Raw genomic sequence first — 13,644 nt, 5'->3', positions numbered from 1 at the left:
CTACAGAATAAATAACACAGTAACCTTTTGTCTATAACAATTTTTGGAGTTAGACCAGCATGTGAAGGCCAGTAGTTTAAGCCAAACAACACAAATTAAGGAGCAGTGAGAAATTAACTGGTGGCCACATTCTCAATTTTAACTTATTCTCTTTCTCTGATACTCCATGTCTGTAACACTTGTCTTCTTCCTCTGCTTGCCAAAGCAAGCACCAGTGTGGTTGACTGCTTGGCTAAAATTTGGGTGGGATCACATTTCATGTCACAAAAGGGCCTTTAACTCTCCATTTGCAATAAAAGGAGGCTAGATGACTTTTAAGACTTAGATATGAAGTCAAGTGTAAACAATACCAATGCTAGAACCCAGTGCAGTATACTATGAATGCCTTAAATACCATACCTTGAACTTGGATTAAAAAAAAAATAAAATACTTGGATAAACAATTTAATACTTGAGGATTTAATTAATCCCTGAATAAGATACCAAGATAAGATCTGGTCATCATTTACTCTCTGAGCACTTAAATGGGATAAGAATATTGCAGAGATCTTATGCTGGCTGTCTTCCCAGTGGTGATTTTCATCTTAATTGTGCAAATTTCTGTGCTATGTGTTGAAATATCTAGTCAAATGCTTTAATAAAATTTAGGCAAAATGCGTGCAGCAGATCACTTCTCAAAAAGTTGTTTGTGATATTTCATTCCCACATGCTATAAGCTTCATCATGGGTATTTAACAAAATTCTGTGGGAAGAAGTCAGTTTAGTTTAACACTGCTAACATGACAGACTAAATGGATTATTTATTGCTTGTCCATTAACCTGATCTAGATAACAAAAGGTACCTTGAAGACAACAATCCTGAAAAAGAGAAACATCTTGAGTGAACACAAAGTCTTAACTTTGGATGCAATTATAGTAGATCATCAGGGGTAGTGCATATTGCATAAATAACTGAGGAAGCAGCTTAGTGAACCTGAGAGTGAACTGGAGACAGTAAAGCGAGATGTGCTCAGTGCAGAGAAGTCCTTTCATTTACAAATTATAACCTTACTGAAAGAAGGAACAACAGGAGCTTTGCAGACTGGCTACCAAGGGTTTTAAGTCAATCCACAGGGCGGTATGTGCAGTGCTCCCAAATAGGTATCAAGCTCACGCAGGACACATACATAGTAAATGGAAGTTGATTCCTAGAGCAGAGGAAAAAGCGGACGGGCTTAGAGAGCAGAAAAATTCACTGAAAATACAAAGGAAGTCAAACTGCATCATACAAATTCAATTGAGGTAACAAGAGAGAAAGAGCAAAGAGAAAAGAATGTGTGAAAACTTCATAGGAAAGGAAGGAGATAAAGATGGTGTGAAGGTTAGATGTCAAAGAAGATAGAGTTTAGGAAGAGCAGGAAGAAAACACAGTTACATTTAGACCTGTTAAGCAAAAGAGATGCTTTGTGCTCAAACAGACAGAAGGAGGAAAAGGCATGACTAAGAAAAGGGATTTGGAGAACCTAAATGCTCACAATAAGCAGAATTCTAAAAAAGTAGCCAACTGAGGGAAGAAGAGGTAAGTCCTTGGTAATCCATTCTGAAACAAAACCCTGGTTGAGATGCTTGTGAAACAGATAAAAAAATATCCCATTCCCCAGTCACCACCATAAATTTCACTGCCGTGCAAGTCAGCAGAATGGTTCTCAGAGAGATTGCTATGAATGTCTCAAGTTTTGCTATTCACTCAAGAGCAAATTAATCAACAGAAGAAATATGTTGTCACAGACTGCCCTGAAGTAACTGTTTCATGACAATTCAGTGCTCAAAACTCATATAATTATGAAAGCAGTGACCAAGCTCTAATCAACCTTCCTACTGTGGGAAGTGCGTCTCTGGAAAGAGATACCAGAGGTTCTGCATAAAAAGGGTTTTCAGCATTCAAAACAGATAAAGGTCATAATATGTCCCAGAATGTCTTGTATCAGAAAAATGTCAAGGTAGTTTGTCCCCCTCTTGGTTGTTAAAACAAATAACTTTAAATTATTTAATATGAGGAGATTAAAAAAGAAAACAAACAAAACAAAACAAAAAAAACCAAACAAACAACAAAAACACCCTGAAAGATTTTTTTGCAGTTGTCATATCAAATTCTGACACTAAAATGATTTTGTATTTCACCTGGCATATGAAGGAGGCATAAAACACTACAGTGTGAGCAGTGTTTGCGAGAATGGATTTCTTTTTTTAGGGTCAGTTTCAGGACTGTGTACTGGTTAGAAGAGAGAGAGGACTTTGTGTCTGTGCAAAAGAGCAGTTCAGGAGCAAATGCAGCTAAATTCTGTTGAAGGCTTTGAAAAGTTCTGCATTGGCCTTAGGGTCTTTTTTGTATTTTTTATGTTTGTTTGCTTGTTCGTTTGTTTCATCTGTGGGCATGGAGTTGCAAGTTGCTTCATTTTGTTGTTTTTCAATCTTTTTATTTATTTATTTATTTATTTATTTATTTTTCACAGAGGTGAGTTGTCCTCAGAAGAAATGTTTAATGATGCACCCCAATATGATTTATGAGTGTCAATCAGTTACAAGAAAGTAGAGAATTAATTCCCAGTAATTCAATCACTGCAGTGCTTTGTCACCAAGCACTTTGGAAACCTACTCTGTCTTACAGAGCAGTGCTCTGCACTTTCCAGAAAGGATCAGGAGAGAGAATTAAACTCAGTCCTGGGCTGAGAGAAGCCACATCTGTATTGCCTGAGCTTTGGCAATACTCGATGCATATATTAGAAGGAAACACAAGTGTGACTGCTCGGATTTGAGGAACCATTACATCTTCTCCTTGCCACCTTCACCTTCCACCAAAACTCATCTTGTAGACCAAAATTAATGGATATTATGGGAAGTAAGGGTGGAATCAACATTCTGAGCGACACCAATAGTCATCTATTGCAATGCTTTAGAAACCATGTTTAGATCTCTTGATGTGTCTCCCCCTACTTTTATATTTTTTATTTTTTCAGTGAAGGTGTGAGTCCCTGTATTAATGAGTGCTTTACATAGTCTTTGAATATGGACTATTTTAGACTTTTTTAGACTATGTCTTCACTTTAGAGACAGGTGTTGGCAACCAGTATATATATCCAGTATATATATATATACATTGAATGAAGTGTTAAGCAAATCTAATTTGTTGTGTAGGAGATGGAGATCTATCATCAGTTCATATTTCAAATACAATCTCATAATGATATGGAGAAATTTATTTATTGAACACCAAATGTGTACTTGGCACTGTTTAGACCCAGAAGAAAAGAGTAGGTTTGGTCAACAGGATTTTTCTACTGCAAGGTAGGAGTAATGTCTTCATGAAATTGTACCTTGCAAGGGTGGAAAAAGTGACATTTCCATGGGAACATTTAACAAGACAGAGAAAGTAGAGCCAAATCTGATTGTAGGGCAAGGGCTAATCCTGTACTGGGGACAGACGTTCACTATTGCACTTATTAATTCCTAAGGGTCTTGTTAAGTATTATGATTACAGGTTTTGGTCTGAGATAATGAGCATGGTATAAGTGTCTAATACTTAAGTGTCTAATACTCTTTCTGAATAATGCTTTTTCCCTTAAGTTAACAGTAATAAAAGCAGGTGATATCTATTATTTCAACCCCAAAACTCTGTTTTTCTCTATTTTGGAATGAAACTGAAGAAAGACTTTTTAAATCCCTGAAAAGGGAGATTAATAGAGGAGAGGAGAGGAAAGAAGAAGAGAGGAGAGGGGATTCAGAAAGCTTAATAGGGCATTGATGAAATATTGTCTCTTTGTTTTCCATCACTTTTACAAATTTTTTTTTCAGTGCACTTATGCCTGGTACTTGGACAGGCAGATGAATGTTACAAACCTGCCCACTTTTCCAGGATCAGTTATATATGCCAAATCTTATGTACAAGTAGTATTTTTCACCTGCACTATTACTTGGCATTATTATTAAGAAACAACGAAGATCTTGCATTTCACAGCAGCAGAGTTAGGGCTGACCTTTAGACTAGATTAAAAAAAAAAATTGTATGAAATTTTCATCATAAATGGGTAAAGGATGGACTGTGAAGGATATTTAGCATTGTTACTGTTTTGAACTGCAAACACACTGTTCTTGAAAAACCATTCTGCAAGGCAGGTCATGCTACTTTGATATTGTACTACATTGCACTGAACAATTTTAAAGAGGTCTAAGTTTATTATGGGCATTTTCCTATCTATATCATGAATAATTTTGTATGATTAAATATGACACTTTTTGATTCTTTCTTTTAAAAAAAAAATCAACATGGAAATATTATTTGCTTAATAGCACAATTTCAGCAAGCGAAATACGTTAAACAAAATGCATAATTAATTTATTTGTTTCAAGTGTAGCAGAATCTTTTTTCTTTTTTCCCCCTTTTTTTTTTTTTTTACAACTTATTATATTAAGCAATTGCTTATGTAATTGCAACTGGTGAATCAAGATGAGTTTTTTGACGGTGTGCTATACAAACCATTATAATGAATTAAGGAAAGAAGAGTAGTCCAATAATAAAATATTGCCAGTATGTTTATTTCCCTTCCTCCAGAAGGGATATTTCTGAGATGTCGGACAAAGAATTTTATAGGATTTCTGTACATTAGCATATTATTTACAGAAAACTTGTTGTTATCCTTAATGTATTCACTGCATTGAATTTCTGTCCTCCCTTTTGTGAGGTTTATGTAACTACAGATGCCATAGGAAGGTCTCATTACTTTATTCATTAATTCACTCTTCACGTTGAAAAAGAAAGATACACTTCATTTGCTCTGAAACACTGTAAATGTTAGAAAATTCTCTAGGTTTGTGAAGTAGATGGATGGGAACCCACTTTGCAGAGGCAAATATCACATTTTTTAAGATATTTTTAAAATTTGGTGACTTATAAGAAAGGTGTTTCTCTTTTCTGATGTTTTTTATCAATTCAATCCATTATGCTATCCTGTGTATTTCATATATTGACTAATATATTGATATTTTCATATATATATTTCATATATTGATATTTTGTTTTCTAATGTTTTGCATCTTTTCTGGATGTTTATTAAATTTTGAACCTTTCCTTTTCTGCTACCACATTATTGAATTGTGAACTGAAAAAGGACTTTTCTCTCTCTCTCTCTCTCTCTTTTTTTTTTTTTTTGTAAATGTGTTGTTGTGTTGCAGTCCTCAATTGTCAACATACTGGGTAAACATTTCAACATATAATCCTGTAACCAAAACTATAGAGAAGTAAAATACAGCGTTTTTATATATTTTAGCAAACCCCTGGCTTGAATTTCAGTTACAGTTTTTAGAAAATATCTGTAATCAGAAACAGTTCTAAATCAGCTGATATTCCGTCTCCTCTACCTCTCTATGCCAAATTCCAGTATTCAAGTACAAATACCATATTTATAATTCATACAGGCATTTTCATACGGATAGATGTCTTGTTTGGACCTAGGCTAGAAGTCTTAGTCTTCTGTTTACCAAATTAAATATAATGACAGTTCATGTAAAAGTTTGCTCTGGAAAGAACCAGAAGTTCCTTTCGTAGAAAAACCTGTGTTCAGACCAGATGGTAGTGTGCAACAGAATTTATATCCTGCTTGCAAAATGGACATGAGACCATATGCATGGCTTGTCTCATACTCTTCAGTGTGAGTGACAAAGATAATATTGATACAGTATAGAGTGACATTTATTTGTCACCAGAATTTCAGGAGACAAGTTGGAAGATGAAACACAAAGCAAAATGTGTAGGCACTGCTGTTAAAAAATAGAAAACTCCTCAGCTCTTCCATCTTCACTGTTCCTTTTTTTTTTTTTTTTTTTTTTGTAGTACTAACGAGACTGCATTTTGCTGTCTAGAGCATATTTGTGCAAGAGTAGGCAGGGAACTGTTTATAATTTAATTTGAACAGTTCAGCTACAGTATTTGATTCAAAGTGATGGGGACACTGTCTTAATAATATAAATAATTCCAAAAATTAAGCTTGAATACTCAATGTGCTCAGTCAATGCAGCCAAACAATTTATATAAATCAATCAATATTTTAATTAAATTTAAGTTGTGTGGAAATTCAAAACAACAACACTAGCACTGCACACATATTAAAATTCATTGTAGTCAGGGCAGTCAAGAATACCAATTCATTGTACAGAGGGAATGTTTTAGCAACAATTCATCAAAATCTTTCAGACCTAATTCCTCTCACTGAGTTTCATAAAATATTCTTCAATCATCTCACAATATTTGAAGTTTAATTAATCACAGCATCAAGCTTGTTCAAAAAGACACCAGGAGTATATGGAAAAAATGAAAGACTTAAACCATTCAGTAATCTCACAATCCAAGTTTCTGTAGCATATTAGATTAAAATATGTCAGAATGATTCATTTGGGAAATGATTCATTAATAAATGCAGACTAATCAGTCAAATGAATAATGACTTCCTCTAAAGAGTCAAAGATTTTTTCCTGTATGTCTCAAAATTCTCTTCTAGCAAGGCTCTGAAGCGACCAGCTAATACTTTGTAGTATCATTATGGTTAGATTTCATTTCTGAAATAATAACAATCCCCTTTGACAAGACCTCCAACTCACGTAAACTGATATGTTCTCTAATGACATTACATAATGTATGAAATTTATCTCCCAACTCCATACCATACACGAGTTAATTTAAATAATTTAATTTCTTTAAGAAATTATTTTCTTATTCTATAAAACTTCAGGATTTCAAATAACATTGACTTTTTTTTTTTTTTTTTCCGTTGAGATAAAACCAGAATCATAAAGGTCTTTTAGAGTATAGGTCTTTTAGACTCAGGCTGGAATCTCTCCTCTGCCATCATTTGGCATTGAAAATCACTGCTCTCTTCACCAGGTTAGAAAATAACTCTCTGTCTTTTCTAATCAATGCTTGTTTTATTCAAGACAAAATGGTTCCACCAGGCTTCTGGAGGAAAACAATCCATCTTGACATAACTGGCAGGCTGCTGATACAGCTCTGTATAGGAGGTGATATGTCTGTCTTGATCTCAATATTGTGAGGTTACCACCTCTTCTATACTCTCTTACATACTTCTGTGAGAAAACCAGTGCAACTACCTGTAGAAAAGGCAGAACCAATTATTTATTTGTTATATGTTATTCCGTGGATAAGGAGCATTGTGTTTTTCTTGTTTTGCCAGGCAATGGACCTGATGAAGTGTTAGTGTATCATAAGACCACTCTGATCACCAAGAGTTTCTCAGCCCTTAACCCATAACCCATAATGCATGCCCTGACAAAGCCTGGTAAGTAAACAGTTTCTCAACTGAGTTTGGAGGAAAACTATAACATTCTTTCTATTATCATTCAAAATGTGTCAAAGCAATTGTTCATGTTGCATATAAATGAAGACAAAATTGGCATTTGTACTGTAAGAAATGTGTCTCCATAGAATATGCTGTGGCAGAAATTCATAATCAGTATCTTTCTCAATGAGCATGCACGTACTAAATGCCAGCCAGCTTCAGCGTTCAACAAAACTTCAACCCCTCCCTCCCCCTGCCCTAGCACATACACACAGTTTTTTATTTCCTACTCTGCTAAATCAGGTTTGTAGGTCTACTGTCTTTTTAACAGGTCTGAAAGCTCCATGTCAGATAACCATCCTGTTTTATCTCTCAGGAAGCTTATCTTATCCCCTGTGTTATAGGGAATTTGAATCTCTCACATTTATGTCAGAATTCCTCATTCTGGTATGTGTACACATATTATTTATTACAACAGCATACAGTTTGATGATGGCCAGGGCTTCAATCCATCTACTTATTCATGGATGCTGCACTCCCAATCAAAATTTGACTTCTAGGCCGTGCAAACTGTATGGACTGTATCTTGGAGCTCCTTGGAAATTGCACATAACAGTGTCAGAGATTTATTCCAAGACTATTTGGCTGGAATCTCAATGCTTTCTCAAGGTTCTTTTCATAATAAAATGTTATAGTCAGACCTTTCAGAAATTTCTGTTACAGGTAAAATTAGTTCTCCGGTTAGTTCAAGCCTGAGATTTTCAGCCTTTTTTTTTTTTTCTCCAGTGTTTTACATGAATTTTTATTAGTTTCAGATTTTTTTGAATTTTTGAAATTTTTCCTGTAGAAAAGAAGGTAGTGCTTTTGTTGTTGTTAGTGGTTTTTGTTTGTTTGTTTTTTTTTTTTTAATTTTATTTTGAGAAATTTTGATTCAGGCTTCTGAAAAGGTCATTTCAAGATTTTGGTGCTGAGATAAGACATGCTGCAGTATGACATAGTACTTTAACTGCAATACTTTTAAACCATGAATGGCAGCTTCTAGGTGGATCCAAGCACAGTTTTCTTATTTTGTGGATCAAAATATCTCATTTGAATTGTCACAAAACAGATATAGACAGACGTAAGAGGCAAAAAGAGAGAGAATAGACAGAAGAGAGATGGGGAAAAAAAATAGTCACTCCTGGCAGAAAACAGAGTGCATAACATAATGGTAGACACCTGTTCCCAAAATGCCTCATTATGGCACAGTCTGGGACATTCTGATGTAAATACTAATTATAGCAACTGGCGGTCCAAGGCTGAATCCAGTTCACTGGAAAAACCTACCTTTATCATCACTTTGTCCCCATAGGAGACAGGAAATGGCTGTCAACAGCATGTGCGCCTGAGAAGGTGAATGATACCTGTGCAAGGCAGGTATCATATTGGACCCTCACACTGTTGCCACTGTACCAAAATAATGCTTGAGAAAAAAAATGCCTCCGAATGACACCTAATTCTTTGCTGAAGTTGTGAATATCTTTGTCTAGGTCGAATAAGGAAAACCAAAATTAATAGTGATTTATATGAGTGTAGAAATTCTAGTGGTCCACCTGAGGGCGAGCACTGGTTACCAGAGCAAGGGGACCCCACTCCCAAATGAAAGATTTCAGTTCTATCACTTCTGCAGAGATGAAGAGAACAACACCCAGTTCTGCAATCACACACTGGAGTGACAAAATTCTTTACAGGGCAAGATAAGGCGTTAACATATAAGTGAGTAGTTTATTTGCTTTGACTACTAACATTTCTGTTCAATTATTTAGGAAATAATACCTCATGGACTAGTAATTCTATGTGGAAAGAAACATCACTGCCACAATGGGCTATTAATCTTTAATTTCAATGAAATCTGTAGATTGCTGGGGGTAGGTGTGTATGATAAGCTGCAGAAATAGCTGTGCATCTTTTCTGTTGTCTGGAGCTGTGCTGTTCACATCTGGATGGAGGAAGTATGCATAGTACAGGAAACATACAATGTATTTTGAATACGGCTAATGCTATCTGACATTCTGGTGACGATTCTTTTCTTTTGAGTGATCATATCTACCTGCCTGGATAACAGATCAGAAGTAATGCTCAGTCCTTTGCTTAAATTAACAGTCAGAAATAATAGAAGAAATCTGAGTGACACTGACACTGTCACAGGGAGAATGGTCAAGTGGCAATTAAAAAAAAAATCCTGCAGCACCTTAATTCATTTCTTCTGTCTCTCAATGTTACTGCAAAAAAATAAATAAAGGGGGAGGAACATGAATTAGGGCTCTAATCTTCAAGTAGAGAGCATTACCTTGGGATTACAGTGGTGTTTTCTAAACCTCTTCTTTCAGAGGTTCCCACTTCACTGCCTGAATAGCTTCACTCTCTGTGTCCAGGTCATGGCTTGATCTACAGAAGGATTCCAGGTTCCTCGTCTTTCCCTTAACATGTTACAGGCTGGAGCAGTTCAGAATTTGATGCTCAAGTGACTGAGCAGCTCCTGAAGGTGTTTTGGAGACCTCGAGCAGAAGTTAAGGGCAGGAAACACTGTGTCATCCACAAGCAATAGTGGGAGAATTCAAGAAGAGGGGCATGGGCTGCACCGTGAAGACTTTGGAGTAATTTGAAGGGCACAGCAAAGAATATTGGTAAGATTAGAAAGAACGTCATGTGTGGGAGAGACAGAGTGTTTATGTGTGTTTTTAACACTTCACTGGTTTCTCAGAACAGGCAATTACCTACCTTAAAGGAAAGAAAACTTGCCTTTTTGCAGGTGGAGGGAGATGTGTGTGTGTTTAAAGGGACAGCATAAGCTTGGAAAATGAAAATTCTGTGGTGTGGGTCATTTAACAACATGTTCCTGAAGAAACAAACACCTACAGTGGTTAAACTGATGTGTGCAATTTAGGGCTAAAATATTAGAAATGTAAAAGGAGCACTGGAACATCTGCTTTATGTCCCAGGCCAAATTAATGTAACTGAGACCTTGTGGTGTGTAGCCCTTCCTAGAAATACCATAGTATCAGCTCTTGTAGGAGTAATATACAGTCCTTATCTTACCAGGATATGGAGTTACTTGAATCAAGGGGAGAATGAGCCAGCCTGTATTTCAGACAAAGAGCTGTGTAGCATATGTGATAACAATTCCTGGGACCATAAGGTAAGATGGATTTTTTCTCAAATTATTTATGGTCTTCCTAGTCCCCATGAAATTGACTGATAACTGGAAGCAGGAAGTCCAGATGCTTCTCTGTACAGGTTGTGTGGCTTTCACTCCAGCTATGTGTTGTTCAGGATGCTTCTTTGTGGTGTCACTTCTACTAATGTCCACTGTGGTAGCCTTGGTTTGAAATGATGGTAGAATATATTTTGCTGAGTACTGCTGATTCATAATAGCCTACATGAAATAGTTTTTATTTCACTGGGTAAAGAACACTTTACCCTGCCCCTTTACAGACTTCGTTTGTGAAGATACATTCCAACACAAAGCCACAATTTGTCTAAGTTTCTTAACTGAAGAGCACCCCATGCAAAAAGTCTTTTAGTACTGTAACAGATGCATTGCTTTATTTAGGCAAAAACAGCCCTGTTATCTGTCATCTCGCAGCTGATGTAAGAGCTCTGAATGGAGCCTTGGCATTATCTGTTTGACAATGATTTGATGCAATACTACACTGCTATAAATTAGTGTCAAGAAGCAAAATGCTAATGATAGGGGCCCCTCTTTGTACTGGTGATTTAAATAGCATGTTTCTTTAAAATTCAACACTGACTCACTCTCTTTTAAATAACCCCCCTCTATGTTATTTAAATAATACGTAGCTCTACTGCATATTTCCTTTGCTTCTAAAAACTTCAGTGTTTACCTGAAAAATTATCCAAACAACCTTTTGAACACTGTGCTGAATAACACTGTGAAACATATTAATTTGTGTACTTAAAAAAAAATAAATACTTGAATATTAGGAAAACAGTTGGACTCTAGTTGCTCATGCTCTACAGTGAGCAGAACTGAGGCTGAAAGTGGCTTTCTGTTCTTTCTTGGAGATGATATCAAGCATAGGTGAAGTCCTGAACAGCATTTAAAATTTTTTCAGTATATTTCAGGACTCTGTTTCATTTTCTTTCATGCAAGTAAAGAGGCCTTGATTAGAGAATTTCTCATAATTGATGGAATCAGTTTGCTTTTGGATTCCCAAATCCTTCAGGCACATAATGGCTAAGCACTGATAAACTCATTGGTACCATCACAGTTTAACCAGCTGAGGATTCAGACACATGCATTTAGAAGTGTCTCCTTTGTTGCAGTTTCACGTGTTGATGAGCACTGCTGATGGCATGAAAGATTTTCTCCAAGTTTTAACTGAAACGTTCTAGTTTTTTTATATCTAGGTAAATATGCCAATATATCAACCTTGTGCTTCTTCATTCTTAAACACATACATCAGACACACTCAATGCTCTTCAGGACTGAAGTCATTTCCAAGACGGTGCTAATGAAAAAGAAATCACTACCAATTACAATCTATTATGTTTTACTAATAACTCTCTACTACAGGTATTATCTACACATTGAAGCATATAAAGAAATGGAAACAGAGTTCTCAAAAAGAAGAAAATACATGTTGTCTTTAAGGGTATTTAACAGCAAGTTACATTCCTTACTCATCAGAATAAAACAAAGATTTTAGAGTGATATCTTTTAAAACTGAGTCTTAATAGATGACAAACAAATCCTTCCCAAGCCTAAGATCTTCCCATCATCTAAAACTTCATCTTGCCCAGGATAAAAAAGTTGTGAGATGGCAAACAAGCTCTGCAGATAAAGTGAGGGAAAATAGAAACGATCCCAAAGAGCAAGAAGGCCCTCCTGTTGAGGATATATTATGAAGAATGTCTCTTTCAGCCAGGTTATAGGACTTCTGGCCTGAATTTCTCAGGTCATTCATGTATACAAAAAGAGGCTGTAGAGAGGGGTAACCATCACTTAAGCTGGTACAGAATTTATCATTTTGAAACAGCACCTTAATCTGCACCTGGAAATGAACTGGAAGATAACACTGTTTACAGATCATAAGCATTAAATATCTTGTAAAAAACTGATCATTTCTGTACCAATTAAAAGTCACTGAAAGAGAATCATGAATAATGTTCTGGCAGAAACAAATCATCATTTGGCATAATCTGCCCTCTGGGTGTTAATATTAAAATCCTCCCTTGGGTCTAAACTGTGGTTCACACAAAAATTGAAGCATAAATTGCCCTTGTTCCATGACAAGTCCCGTTGTGAAAAATGGCATGTCTGGAAACATTCATATTATCAATCCTAAAATCCATGTGTATTTTACTGAGGAAGGAAATACAGCTACCTGTCACTTCTAGGCAAGATATATATGGTTGAGGAATGACAAGACAGTTTTCCTGCTCTGTCATTCATATAGGCCGAATTCCTAGTTTAAGTTAACAATTAAATAACTCCAAATCATCCCCATACCACCCATATCAAAAGTGAAAGGAATAAAAAGATGAAAATGAACCACCAGGATGGTTACACTCCAGTGTATGATGTCTATGAGGCTATACAATATTTCCACTCAAGAATTCTCCTTTTTCTTTGGTGTTCACTCAGTGCAGTTTATATACACTGAACATACAAGCTGTCTTCATGACCACTGAATTCAGATAATTTCTTGGGAAGAAACAAAGAAATATCTATCAGGGGAATATCTGGTTAATGTCAGGAAGGGTAGCAAGAGTGGGGCCTGTGAACTTCTGAATTTGATGGAGTTAGGAAAATGAGTATAGAAAAAGGTATCAAGATAGATAAAGAAGAGAAGATAGGTAAGGACAAAAAGAAAAGTCAGCAAGAGATGGTAGAAGAAAGGAAAATCAAGGGAATAGGAAAGTAAAGGCATAACAGAAGAGTCATACGAAACAAATCCTCAGATGCCTGAGAGTAGCTCACGATGCCACTTGTGTTGACTACTCCACCTTGATTGTGTAGCATTAGCAGCAACCCTATTGTTTTCCTGCTGTGACTAGAGGAAAAATACTGTGCTATGCAATTCATTCAAGTGAAAGAGATTGCAAATGAGTGCTTAAGGACAAGGCAATTAGTTATATTCTCTCTTTTTTTTTTTTTTTTTTTAGCTCCTGAGATGTTGTTTCCTTCCCTGCAACAGGTGTACAGTTGATACAGACCATGTTTCCATCAATGTAATTGTTTGCCCATTGCTCTCTGTCCAGCTTTTGTACAGCGTTTTGACTAAATCAGACCTTGGAGCTATTACAGATGTGGGAG

General features: G+C 36.0%; 1 protein-coding gene across 8 annotated transcripts in view; it reads right to left on the bottom strand.

Annotated features, from left to right (window-relative positions):
* Positions 1–13,644, bottom strand: part of GRM5 (glutamate metabotropic receptor 5) — a 289,524-nt gene that overhangs the window by 19,020 nt on the left and 256,860 nt on the right. The gene's annotated exons all lie outside the window — the stretch shown is intronic.

The sequence above is a fragment of the Anser brachyrhynchus genome (assembly GCF_964034855.1).
Source record: "Anser brachyrhynchus genome assembly, chromosome: 1".
Taxonomy (NCBI): Eukaryota; Metazoa; Chordata; class Aves; order Anseriformes; family Anatidae; genus Anser; species Anser brachyrhynchus.
The sequence above is the reverse complement of the archived record's forward strand: the minus strand, read 5'-3'. Positions and strand labels throughout refer to the sequence as shown.